Source organism: Pinus tabuliformis, chromosome 4_1 (assembly GCF_031772625.1).
Source record: "Pinus tabuliformis cultivar Carrire ecotype Pingquan chromosome 4_1, CPIR1, whole genome shotgun sequence".
Taxonomy (NCBI): Eukaryota; Viridiplantae; Streptophyta; class Pinopsida; order Pinales; family Pinaceae; genus Pinus; species Pinus tabuliformis.
Genome location: NC_142303.1, coordinates 635,656,256 through 635,667,518, shown reverse-complemented (window position 1 = coordinate 635,667,518; position 11,263 = coordinate 635,656,256). Strand labels below are relative to the sequence as shown.

General features: G+C 37.6%; 1 pseudogene; it reads right to left on the bottom strand.

Moving 5' to 3' along the window:
- Positions 1-3,446: 3,446 nt before the first annotated feature.
- LOC149177653 (signal peptidase complex subunit 2 pseudogene) lies at positions 3,447-4,040 on the bottom strand (annotated as a pseudogene).
- Positions 4,041-11,263: the final 7,223 nt, after the last annotated feature.

Below are 11,263 nucleotides of genomic sequence, written 5' to 3'. Positions count from 1 at the left end.
AACATACACAATTTCTAAAAATACATACATTAACAATTTGAAATAAACATACATAACTTTCATACAGTAACACTAAGCAATATACCTAAATAAATTTTCTCATACCATTTCCATTACTCATTCTTAAGTATTATAATTCATACATAATTTGTTTTATCACTAACCTATTTTAATTTTGTTTATTTCCTTCCATATTTTAAAATACTTCTTCTTTCCTTCCCTATTTTAATATTGTTTATTTTCTTCTATAATTTAAAATACTTTTTTTTTTTTCCTCCCCTAATTTAAGATTAGTGTTAATTTCTTCAAACATTGACTAACAATGAGGGGCTTTGTAAAAATATACAAGGTAGATATCTATGAAGAATTTTGTTTAACATAATTTGTTGTAGTTTATCTACTCCTTGGAAGGGAAAGGCATTGATATCTTTCATAACTTTTTCTTTCCTTCCCTAATTTAAGATTTGTGTTTTATTTCTTCAAACTTTGACTAACAATGAGGGGCTTTGTAAAAAGATAAAAGGTAGATATCTATGAAGGATTTTGTTTAACATAATTTGTTGGCTCAATCTAAAATGAAAACCAAACATGAAAACTTTTGGTCATAGCAAACAAGACACTATGGAATGAAAAATTTAGGAAGCCTACCTCGACCCTTCCGAATAAAGGTCGGCACATCGATGATAATATTGATATTAGTACCTGTGTATTATCAAGGAAAAACACCGGAGGACATGAATCCCAGTATCTAGTTTACTGGCCTAACGTGGCCATTTAAGTACTCCCTTACATTTCCATTGAGATACTCAAATCAAATCAGTGTAAGGAATTATATGCGAACTTCCATGGGCCAAACCTGAGTTGTCATAGGATAGGTTAATAGTTATCTTGTTTTTATTGTGAAACTTCTGTTTATTTTTGTTATCATATGTTTTTGTTTTATGGATTTTAGCCTTGCTGGCCAAAGGCTCTATTCTTAATTTTTTGTTTTATAGTAGAGTGTAAGTATCCTTTGGTCCTTGCTAGGTACATATGGATCCTATAGATTTATTATGACAAGCTACTGATCAGATATATGTATTTACGGTCGTTCTTCTTTCTAGTTTTGAGTTGATGCATACTGCAAAAGAGCATTTGGAGCTATGTTCATGTTTTATGTAAACTCCTCTCTATTTATAATGAAAGATGTTTTGTTTTCTCCTATAGGAAACAGAGGTTAAGTGTGTGGTGGAATGGATATATAAGTTGGCTTGTGTCTGAACACCTTCATATCTCTACTTTTTGTGTAATAGTTTGAACAAACTAAAATTGCTCTAGTTGGTCTTCCAACAACATAGCTTTACAATTTTGACTCTTGGGGTACTTAAAATTGGACGGGAAATAACTTATGATCCAAGAGGCCTTTATCAAACTTCGATATACCACTAGAAATCTATTTTAGAGCTTTTTCCATTTGAGTGGGTTCCAACAGCATTTGAGGTGATATGCCATACTAGAAATGGCTTCAAATCCACTATACCTTCTCCATCTTTGCCTTTTACATAGCATGAGTTGATCTTTATTTCTCTTGCAATAATCTATACTTTATCCTCCATCCTCATCACCTTTGCCAATAATGACAACACATTTCTAACAATAATAATATACCACCTTTATGTATTTCACATCTTCGGATATAGTTTTTATCCTAAGTATGCTTCGAGACCTTTTTTGTCTCATCCTACTTTATGTCTTTGTGAGGTGTCAAGATGATAGTTAAAAAGGTGGTTTCTTAATTTTATTATATATTTGTATCATTACACAATGCAACATTACGAGAATAGATATTATGGCTTGATTCATTTTCTACCAATCTTCTTGTCTTTGATATTGTCTTTTTTGTTTTCTACATTTCATCAAAATAACACCAGTTTGTCTAATTTCTTCAATGAAAAATGGTCCTAACCATGCAATTTCCAACTTTCAAGGATTTCCTTTTATTTTGTTGTCATATAGAAGCACCAAATGACCTTGCTTTATATCTTTGTTTTTAATATGTTAATATTGCCATTCCTTTTACTATTGTAAGTTGATTTCCTGATGATGAAATGCTCTCTCTTATTCTTCCTTCAATTGGTTTATCTAGTGAACTCATTGTTTCTTAGCTATGTTAATATTGTATCTATGGAAAAAATATACCTTCACAACAATAGTTTGAAAGTGAAAGAAGACTATTGTTTCCTGGCCATACACTAGCTTGAAAGGAGTATGACCGTTTCTCTTTTGTATGCTATTCTATAAACCTGTACTTTGCTTTCATTTATCATCCTAGCTATCTTAGTCGATTACACATATATTCATTAATTGTTTATGCAATGCTTTGTTGAATGATTCAACCACTTCATGAGCTTGTGGAAAATAAGCTAATTATGATCAATCAAATACTTTCTCCACAATACTTTGATCCTTTTGATAACAAAATGTGTTCCTTGATCACTAATAATGGTCTAAGAGACAACCAAATCTTGTGACTATGTTTTCATAAATAAATTTGTTAGATTTTTTTGGGGTACAACTTGGTATTTTGGCTTTTGTTCATTTACTGAGTTATTTGACAATAATGAGTATGTATTTTTATTTTCTCCCTTTTTCTCATCGTGTGACAATAATGAGTATGTATTTTTATTTTCTCCCTTTTTCTCATTGTGTGAATGGTTCGACAAAATTGATTTCCAATATTTCAAAAGGTTTTATCAAATTTTAAGGCATTTCAACTTCCCATAATGTTCAACCCATTCACTAGAAAATGTGGCATTTACCTAAATAGTTTTGATAGTCAAAGTGTAATTTTGGCCACCAAATACCATCCTGAAGAGAATACCTGCATAGTTTTGATAGTCAAAGTGTAATTTTAGCCACCAAATACCATCCTGAAGAGAATATCCTGGGCCATTGTATTCACTATATAGTGTCGTCCCGTCGACCATGCATGTGCTTCATCTATTATCCATTTCCTTTGAATTTCTACAACATATAAATGAAAAACATCATTTAGCCCCAACTGATATAGACACTGAAAAACATCATTTAGCCCCAACTGATATAGATACCCATTCATTAATGTGAATGGTGCAAATTTAATTCATGAGGCCTTATTTTTCTTTTATCTTTATGGAATTTCTTTAGGTTCCTTCCCATCTTCTAATAATTACACAATTTCCCATTTGCATCTCGAGCAACAAAATGTTAGCACAAGACACCACTCTTGGACATATTTTTTCTAATTCGGCTTTGGCATAGTCTTTAACATCAAATCCACGAAGGGAGAGATGGGGAATTGTGTATTTTTCTACTACATTATTTTTTGTAGATTTTTATAGAACCGATCCACCGCAATCCTGCAGTAACACGCAATGTTGAATTCAGTAAATTGCTAATACTAATAACCAACAATTTTTTGTTTGGGATTACTTTGCCTTTCGAGACTCATTCCCATAATCATCCATTAGCTTATCCACATCATTCCAGAAAAAGAGTCTCAACCAAAACTCCATCTTTAGTAAACCACTTAGTAACACTCTTGGTAAACTCGACAGGTGAATTGGCCGCAATAGATTTGGGGTCAGTACTAGATATACATAATGTGTACAAGTCAGAAAAACGTGCAAGCTTTGAAGAAACTGCCAAACCTGTGCTGCTAAATGATCTAGGGGAGGATCTGTGAAGAGAATAGTGTTCTTCTCCTTTGTATAAATTATAAAGTTACTGCAACAATCCATTGAAGATAACATACAATATAATGCAACGAATAAGAAAAAAAATAAAATTTTTGGGAACTTCTTGGGATAAAACTGAGCCGCCAGGGCAATGCCAATGATGATGACACCTATCGCCATTTTGAAATTACTCAGCGCCACATTCTCCACATACCCTCGACTGAATAGTACCTCGGAAGCCATTTCATCAAGGAGATGCTTGATGGCATTTGGATCGTTGAGATTAGCCTTCTTCGGGGGCAAAGGAGCCGCAAATTTGTCTGTTGCAAAACCCTTGGTTTCCATTGTTCTTCCACTACTGAGTTTTTCCTGCTTTCTCGATATCGTTAGATCAGTGTGATGAATTCGTTTTGCATTTCCAACTTGACAATGACTATAACCATGACTATAAGACCATATTTCTGTGTTAAAATATGTATGACCATATTTGGTGGAGCTAATAGAGAAGGCATCGATGTTGTTGAGCCTGGAGGAGGAAGTAGGTCACCACAATGTGACCTTTCTTGCGCCCCATTATTCTTGCTTCAAAAGACCAGCAAAGCAGGAGAGCTTCAAAATAGTTTCTTCGAAGGACCAATGAACGATCAACGAAGAAGGAGAACTTCAGGAGGTTTTTCCTAGAGGCTGGGTAACTTGAAGGTTCTACAGATATTGAAATCACAATATCATTGTCATGCCCTGACAAATTATGGGTAAGGGTATTATATGAGAAGAAGGCTATGAATGATTGAATCTAGCAAGGTGATTGATTTCAGCGTTCTTTGCACACAGGAAAAAATAAATCCCACCTTTCATTGCTTTAGTGCCTGCCTAGAAACAACACACGCTACTGAGATGTTCTGTGCTCGATAGGACTTGATCCTGTTGGGTATTTTTGATGGAGAAAATACCAAAAACCAATTAAACATTCACCACAGAGACGATGCTCTGTTTACTCTATCCAGGATCTTTTGCAGAGAACCTCTTTTGAAAAAAAAATTAACTTAGAACACAGTCCATTACACAGTCACAACACATCAACACATTTCTATTGATTTAAAACAAAAGACTGATACATATTTCATCCTCTGTGCAAAGAGGGATTCACAAAACAAACTCTGTTGCAGTCACAGATTTTCCACTGCTGTGGATATTACATAAACAGCTTCATACTATTCCTGTGTTTTACAATGACCCCAAAAAAAATTACATGCCTCCCCTATTTCATATCTCGCACTGCTGTACGTTCAATACATATCAAAAAAAACACCGCGCGCAGACACCATATACATTAAAAAAACTACAACACATAGACTATATTTATGACAACGTATATAAAAACATATATAAAAATATATGGGACGTGTGCCCATCACCATATTAAACATATGCCCATAAAAACATTAAAACCTCCACCTAAATCTACGTAAAACATTAAAACCATAACTTTTCTTCCGCGGCGGTCAACGAAACAAAACGACAAAAAATGCATTTGACGCGGGCGGGGTCGGCAGACGTCACTTCAGTGCCACGTGTCGCCACCCCATTCGTCGGGCCCGGTCGTTAACCTCCGCGCAGCTTCGCGCCAATCCGAGCCACCAAACTCGATCCAACGCAATTCGCTCGCCAAGGTCACGCAAACAAAACGACCTTTAGCGTCTGGGGAAAGCGGTTTTCGGCGTCGTATTAAGGACGCGTGGCAGAGTGTGAATGTGTTCGGAGCCTCTGCTACGGAAACCGCCAAACGCCAAGGGTGGTGCGGGGAAACCACGGTTTTCCTGAAAACCACCGCGCGGCGTAAAATTACAATTTTAACACTCCCCTTTAATTTTAACAGCCGCGTGTTCGGTCATTCCCAAACACTTTCTCAAAAATTCAAAACTCTTCTGAACCAGTGGCTTTGTCAAGATGTCTGCAACCTGTTCCTGGGTCCTGCAATGTTCTAGGACAATTTCTCCATTGTTCACTAATTCTCTGATGTAGTGAAACCTTGTATCGATGTGTTTCGTTCTCTTATGAAACACTGAATTCTTTGACAAGGCAATAGCTGAGCTATTGTCACAAAAGACCACTGTCGCTTTTGCCTGCTCTTGGCCTAAGCTTCTCAACATCCTTCTCATCCAAACTGCCTGACATGCTACTGCTGTCGCTGCCACATATTCTGCCTCTGCTGTAGATAATGCTACAATGGATTGCTTCTTAGAAGCCCATGAGATGGCTCCTGAACCCATATTAAAAACATAACCGGAAGTGCTCTTCCGATCATCTACACTTCCAGCCCAATCGCTATCTGTGTACCCAACCAAATCTGAATGTTCTGAGGCATGATATAGAATTCCAAACATTTTGGTGCCTTTCACATACCTCAAAATTCTCTTTGCTGCCTGCCAATGTACCTCCTTTGGCCTCTCCATAAATCTGGAAATCAAACTAACAGCATACATTAAATCAGGCCTAGTTGCTGTTAAATACATAAGGCTGCCCACAATGCTTTTATACAAGCTAGGATCAAAATCCTTGCTGCTGTCCTCTCTGCTGAGCTTTAATCCCATCACTGTGGGAGTGATTGCTGCCTTGCATTCTTCCATCTTAAATCTGCTCAAAACTTGATTTACATATCTTGCTTGAGATATAAAAATTCCTTTTTCATTTTGATCTACTTCTATGCCTAAGAAGTATCTCAACAAACCCATGTTAGTCATTTCAAATTCATCCTTCATGACTGATTTAAAATTCTCAATAAGCTGAATATCATTTCCAGTGAAAATAACATCATCTACATACAAGACAACAATTAAAATTTTACCATCCTTTTCCTTGATGTAGACTGTGGGTTCTCCTTCACATTTGTCAAATTCATTATCCAATAGATATGAATCTATCCTGCTGTACCATGCTCTTGGCGCTTGCTTCAGCCCATAAAGAGCTTTCTTCAATTTGCACACTTTGTGCTCTTCTCCTTTCTTCTCATATCCGAGAGGTTGTTCCACATAAACCTCTTCCATTAACACTCCATTTAGGAATGCTGATTTCACATCCATTTGGTAGACTTTCCATTTGTTTTGTGCTGCTATGGACAACACTGCTCTCACGATTTCCATTCTTGCAACCAGGGCGAAAGTCTCCTCATAATCTCTCCCATACTGCTGCTTGTAGCCTTTGACAACCAGCCTTGCTTTATGCCTTTCAATCTTGCCTTCAGCATTGCTCTTGGTCTTGTAGACCCATTTCACACCAATGACTTCTTTGCCTTTTGGTAGCTCAACCAAATCCCATGTTTTGTTTCTTTCTATGGCATTCATCTCCTCATCCATAACTTCTATCCATTTCCTATCTTTAATTGCATCCTCGAAATGAATAGGATCATCAACATGACAATACAAGGCAAATAAGGAATTCATTCCTTCTTCATAAATTTCACTTAGATTTCTAAACTTCTTACCTCGTTCACTTGGTGTGCAAGTGCTTGAAGATGCACTTGAATTTCCTCCTTGTGGTGTGCTTGGAGAAGCACTCTCATTGATCCTCAATGGTGTACCTTGCTGTTCTTGTGTTGCTACTGCTGTTTGGGGATTCATTTCAGCCACTTCCTCTTCATCCTCATCATGAGACAAACAATTTTTAATGTTCACTGTTTTCTCTATGCTTCCATCCCAAGCTTCCTCTTCAATGAATTGAACATCCCTGCTAACAAAGAATTTCTTGGTAGATGGGATGTACAGCCTGTAGGCTTTGGATTCATCACTGTATCCAATTGCTGTCCAACTTCCTCCTTAGCTGATCTGGAATGTGTGCATAGGCCACACATCCAAAAACTCTCATGTGGGTGACTCCTTGCTTTCTCCCGCTCCATGCCTCTTCCGGCACTTTGTTCAACACTGCCTTTGTAGGACACCTGTTCAAAATATAAACTGCACAATGTACAGCTTCAACCCAATACTCATTTGGCAAATGCTTTGCCTTCAACATGCTCCTTGCCATCTCCATGATGGTTCTGTTCTTCCTTTCAGCAACTCCATTTTGCTGTGGGGTGTACCGAGTTGTAAATTGTTTATGAATTCCATTTTCTCTACAAAACTTTAGGAATTCATTGGAGATATACTCACCTCCTCTATCAGTTCTCAAAACTTTTATATGCAGCCCGCTTTGGTTTTCCACAAGTGCTTTGAAATTTTGGAATTTCTCAAAGACTTCACTTTTGTTCTTGAGGAAATATATCCAAGTCTTTCTTGTAAAATCATCAATGAATGTCAAGAAATATAGGCTGCCTGCTAATGATGGAGCTTGCATTGGTCCACACAAATCTGAGTGAATGATCTCTAAGGGTGCCTTTGCCCTTATGCTTTTCCCTGATGGAAAACTTTCTCTATGTTGTTTTCCCAAAATGAAACCTTCACAAAGGCTGTCCGGCTTCTCTATCAATGGTAATCCTCTTACCATCCCTTTTCTGCTCAATAAGTTTAGACCTCCAAAATTTAGATGCTCGAATCTCAAGTGCCATAACCAATTCTCATCCTTTGGCACGCTTTGGAAGGCCTCTTGGGTGACTGCTGCCATTTCCCTTTTGTTCTTCATGTATGCCCTGATCCGGAGTGGGAACATCCTGTTCCTTGTCATCTTCACTTCAGCAATGCATCTTTTGCTGGGTGGTATGTCCATGATAGTGCACACATCATTTACAAAGTAAACATTGTAACCCTTTTGGACAAGCTGTCCAATACTCAAGAGGTTACATCTCATTCCGGGGACATAGTAGACATCTGCTATGGTTTTCCTTTCTCCTTGTTTTGTAAATATTTTTACCTCCCCTTTTCCCATAACAGACACTTTACTATCAGTTCCTAGTGTGACCTCTGATTTCAAATTCTGATTTAAGGCTGAAAGGAGGGCTATATTCCCTGTCATATGGTTGCTGCAACCTGAGTCTAAAAACCATATGTCTTCACTATGTGTTTCAGCCATGTTACAAGCTAACAGGACATTTTCTTGACTACTGTTTTCTCTTGTAACATTTGCATTTTGTCTGCTGTTCATATCATGTTGTTTCTTTCTACAATCACTAGCATAATGTCCATACTTTTTGCAATAATAGCATTGAACATTAGATTTATCATACCTTTGTCCTTGAGCCTGATATTGATCTCTTTGTTAGTTGCTGCCTTGACCTTGGTTCTGATTTGGATTGCCGCCTCTTCCTTGTGCATTTGATGGGCTGTTCCTTCCACCTCTGTTCTGGCTTCTGCCTCTTCCTCTACGGTTTCCTCTTCCTTGACCTCTTCCTCTTCCAAAGGACATCTGGGTCTTGAAGGCTTGCTCAAGGGATGAGTTTTCATTCCTACTCAACCTCTGCTCATGAGTTATCAGTGATGCATGTAGCTCATCAACTGAATAGTTTGAGAGATCCTTTGTCTCTTCAATGGTGGTGACTATGGCATCGAACCTTGAGGGTAAGACCCTCAATATTTTCTCCACTATTCTTCTATCTTCAATTGTTTCTCCATGAGTTGTCATTTGCGTGATTACACCAATCACATGAGTGAAGAATGAGTCAATGTTATCTGACTCCTTCATGTTCAAGTTTTCAAAATCCTTTCTCAGCATTTGCAATTTTGCTTTCTTCACTCTCAACATGCCTTGATAGGCAATTTTTAGGGTTTGCCATGCATTGTGTGATGTTGTAGCTGCTGCTATCCTTGGGAATATACTCTGGTCCACTGCTTGATACAACAAGACAATGGCCTTTGCATCCTTCTTCCTATTGAGCTTCAATAGGTCCTTCTCTCCCTGAGTTAGGTTATTAAATGTTGTTGCATCTGCTGGTTCCTCAAACCCATATTCTACTAGTTCCCATATATCTTGAGAGATGAACAAAGCTCTCATGGCTATAGACCAGTAGTCATAGTTCTTCCCATTAAAGTGTGGGAGCTGGGTGTTGAACATACCCATGCTTGTGCTTGCCATTCCTTGCATCTTGAACTATGGTTTTAAATCCTTGACTGTGATTTTAAAAAAAAAAAAAACAACTGACTGTCTTCAGCAATAACAAGAGAAATGCTTTTGGGGAATACCTGAATCCTTCGCTGTCTGAGTCTTCTGTCTGCCTGAGAAGTTTTGCTGCAGCAACAACCTTCTCCCTTCAGCTTCTTTAACTCCTTTAAAGAGCCTGAGCCTGCTCTGATACCACTGTTGGGTATTTTTGATGGAGAAAATACCAAAAACCAATTAAACATTCACCACAGAGACGATGCTCTGTTTACTCTGTCGAAGATCATTGCAGAGAACCTCTTTTGAAAAAAAAATTAACTCAGAACACATTCCATTACACAGTCACAATACATCAACACATTTCTATTGATTTAAAACAAAAGACTGATACATATTTCATCCTCTGTGCAAAGAGGGATTCACAAAACAAACTCTGTTGCAGTCACAGATTTTCCACTGCTGTGGATATTACATAAACAGCTTCATACTATTCCTGTGTTTTACAATGACCCCAAAAAAAATTACATGCCTCCCCTGTTTCATATCTCGCACTGCTGTGCGTTCAATACATGTAAAAAAAAACACCGCGCGCAGACACCATATACATTAAAAAAACTACAGCACGTAGACTATATTTATGACAACGTATATAAAAACATATATAAAAATATATGGGACGTGTGCCCATCACCATATTAAACATATGCCCATAACAACATTAAAACCTCCACCTAAATCTACGTAAAACATTAAAACCATAACTTTTCTTCCACGGCGGTCAACGAAACAAAACGACAAAAAATTCATTTGACGCGGGCGGGGTCGGCAGACGTCACTTCGGTGCCACGTGTTGCCACCCCATTCGTCGGGCCCGGTCGTTAACCTCCGCGCAGCTTCGCGCCGATCCGAGCCACCAAACTCGATCGAACGCAATTCGCTCGCCAAGGTCACGCAAACAAAACGACCTTTAGCGTCCGGGGAAAGCGGTTTTCGGCGTCGTACTAAGGATGCGTGGCAGAGTGTGAATGTGTTCGGAGCCTCCGCTACGGAAACCGCCAAACGCCAAGGGTGGTGCGGGGAAACCACGGTTTTCCTGAAAACCACCGCGCGGCGTAAAATTACAATTTTAACAGATCACATGACGAATTGGGGGAGAATGGGATGCAAATATTCAATTTCACCGGTCAATTTTTATTGGTCAGAAGGACAAGAATGAAGGTCTGATTGGATAGGGTGAACAATGTTTTCTCACCCCAATCTCTTAGAGAAAATCCTTATCAACATAATTATAGTTCTATATGTATTGTTTATGACATAACATAATTCTATAATTATTTAGTTCATAACATAAAGTTATAACATCACATATATCTATATATATATATATATATATATATATATTGTGCATAACTATAACATTTAACATAGCATAAGCACTTAGAACATAAAACACACACACGTATAGCTATATAACTATATAATTATATATATAAGTTCATGTTTTACCAATGCATCATTGATAAGTACATTAAATCTATCATGAA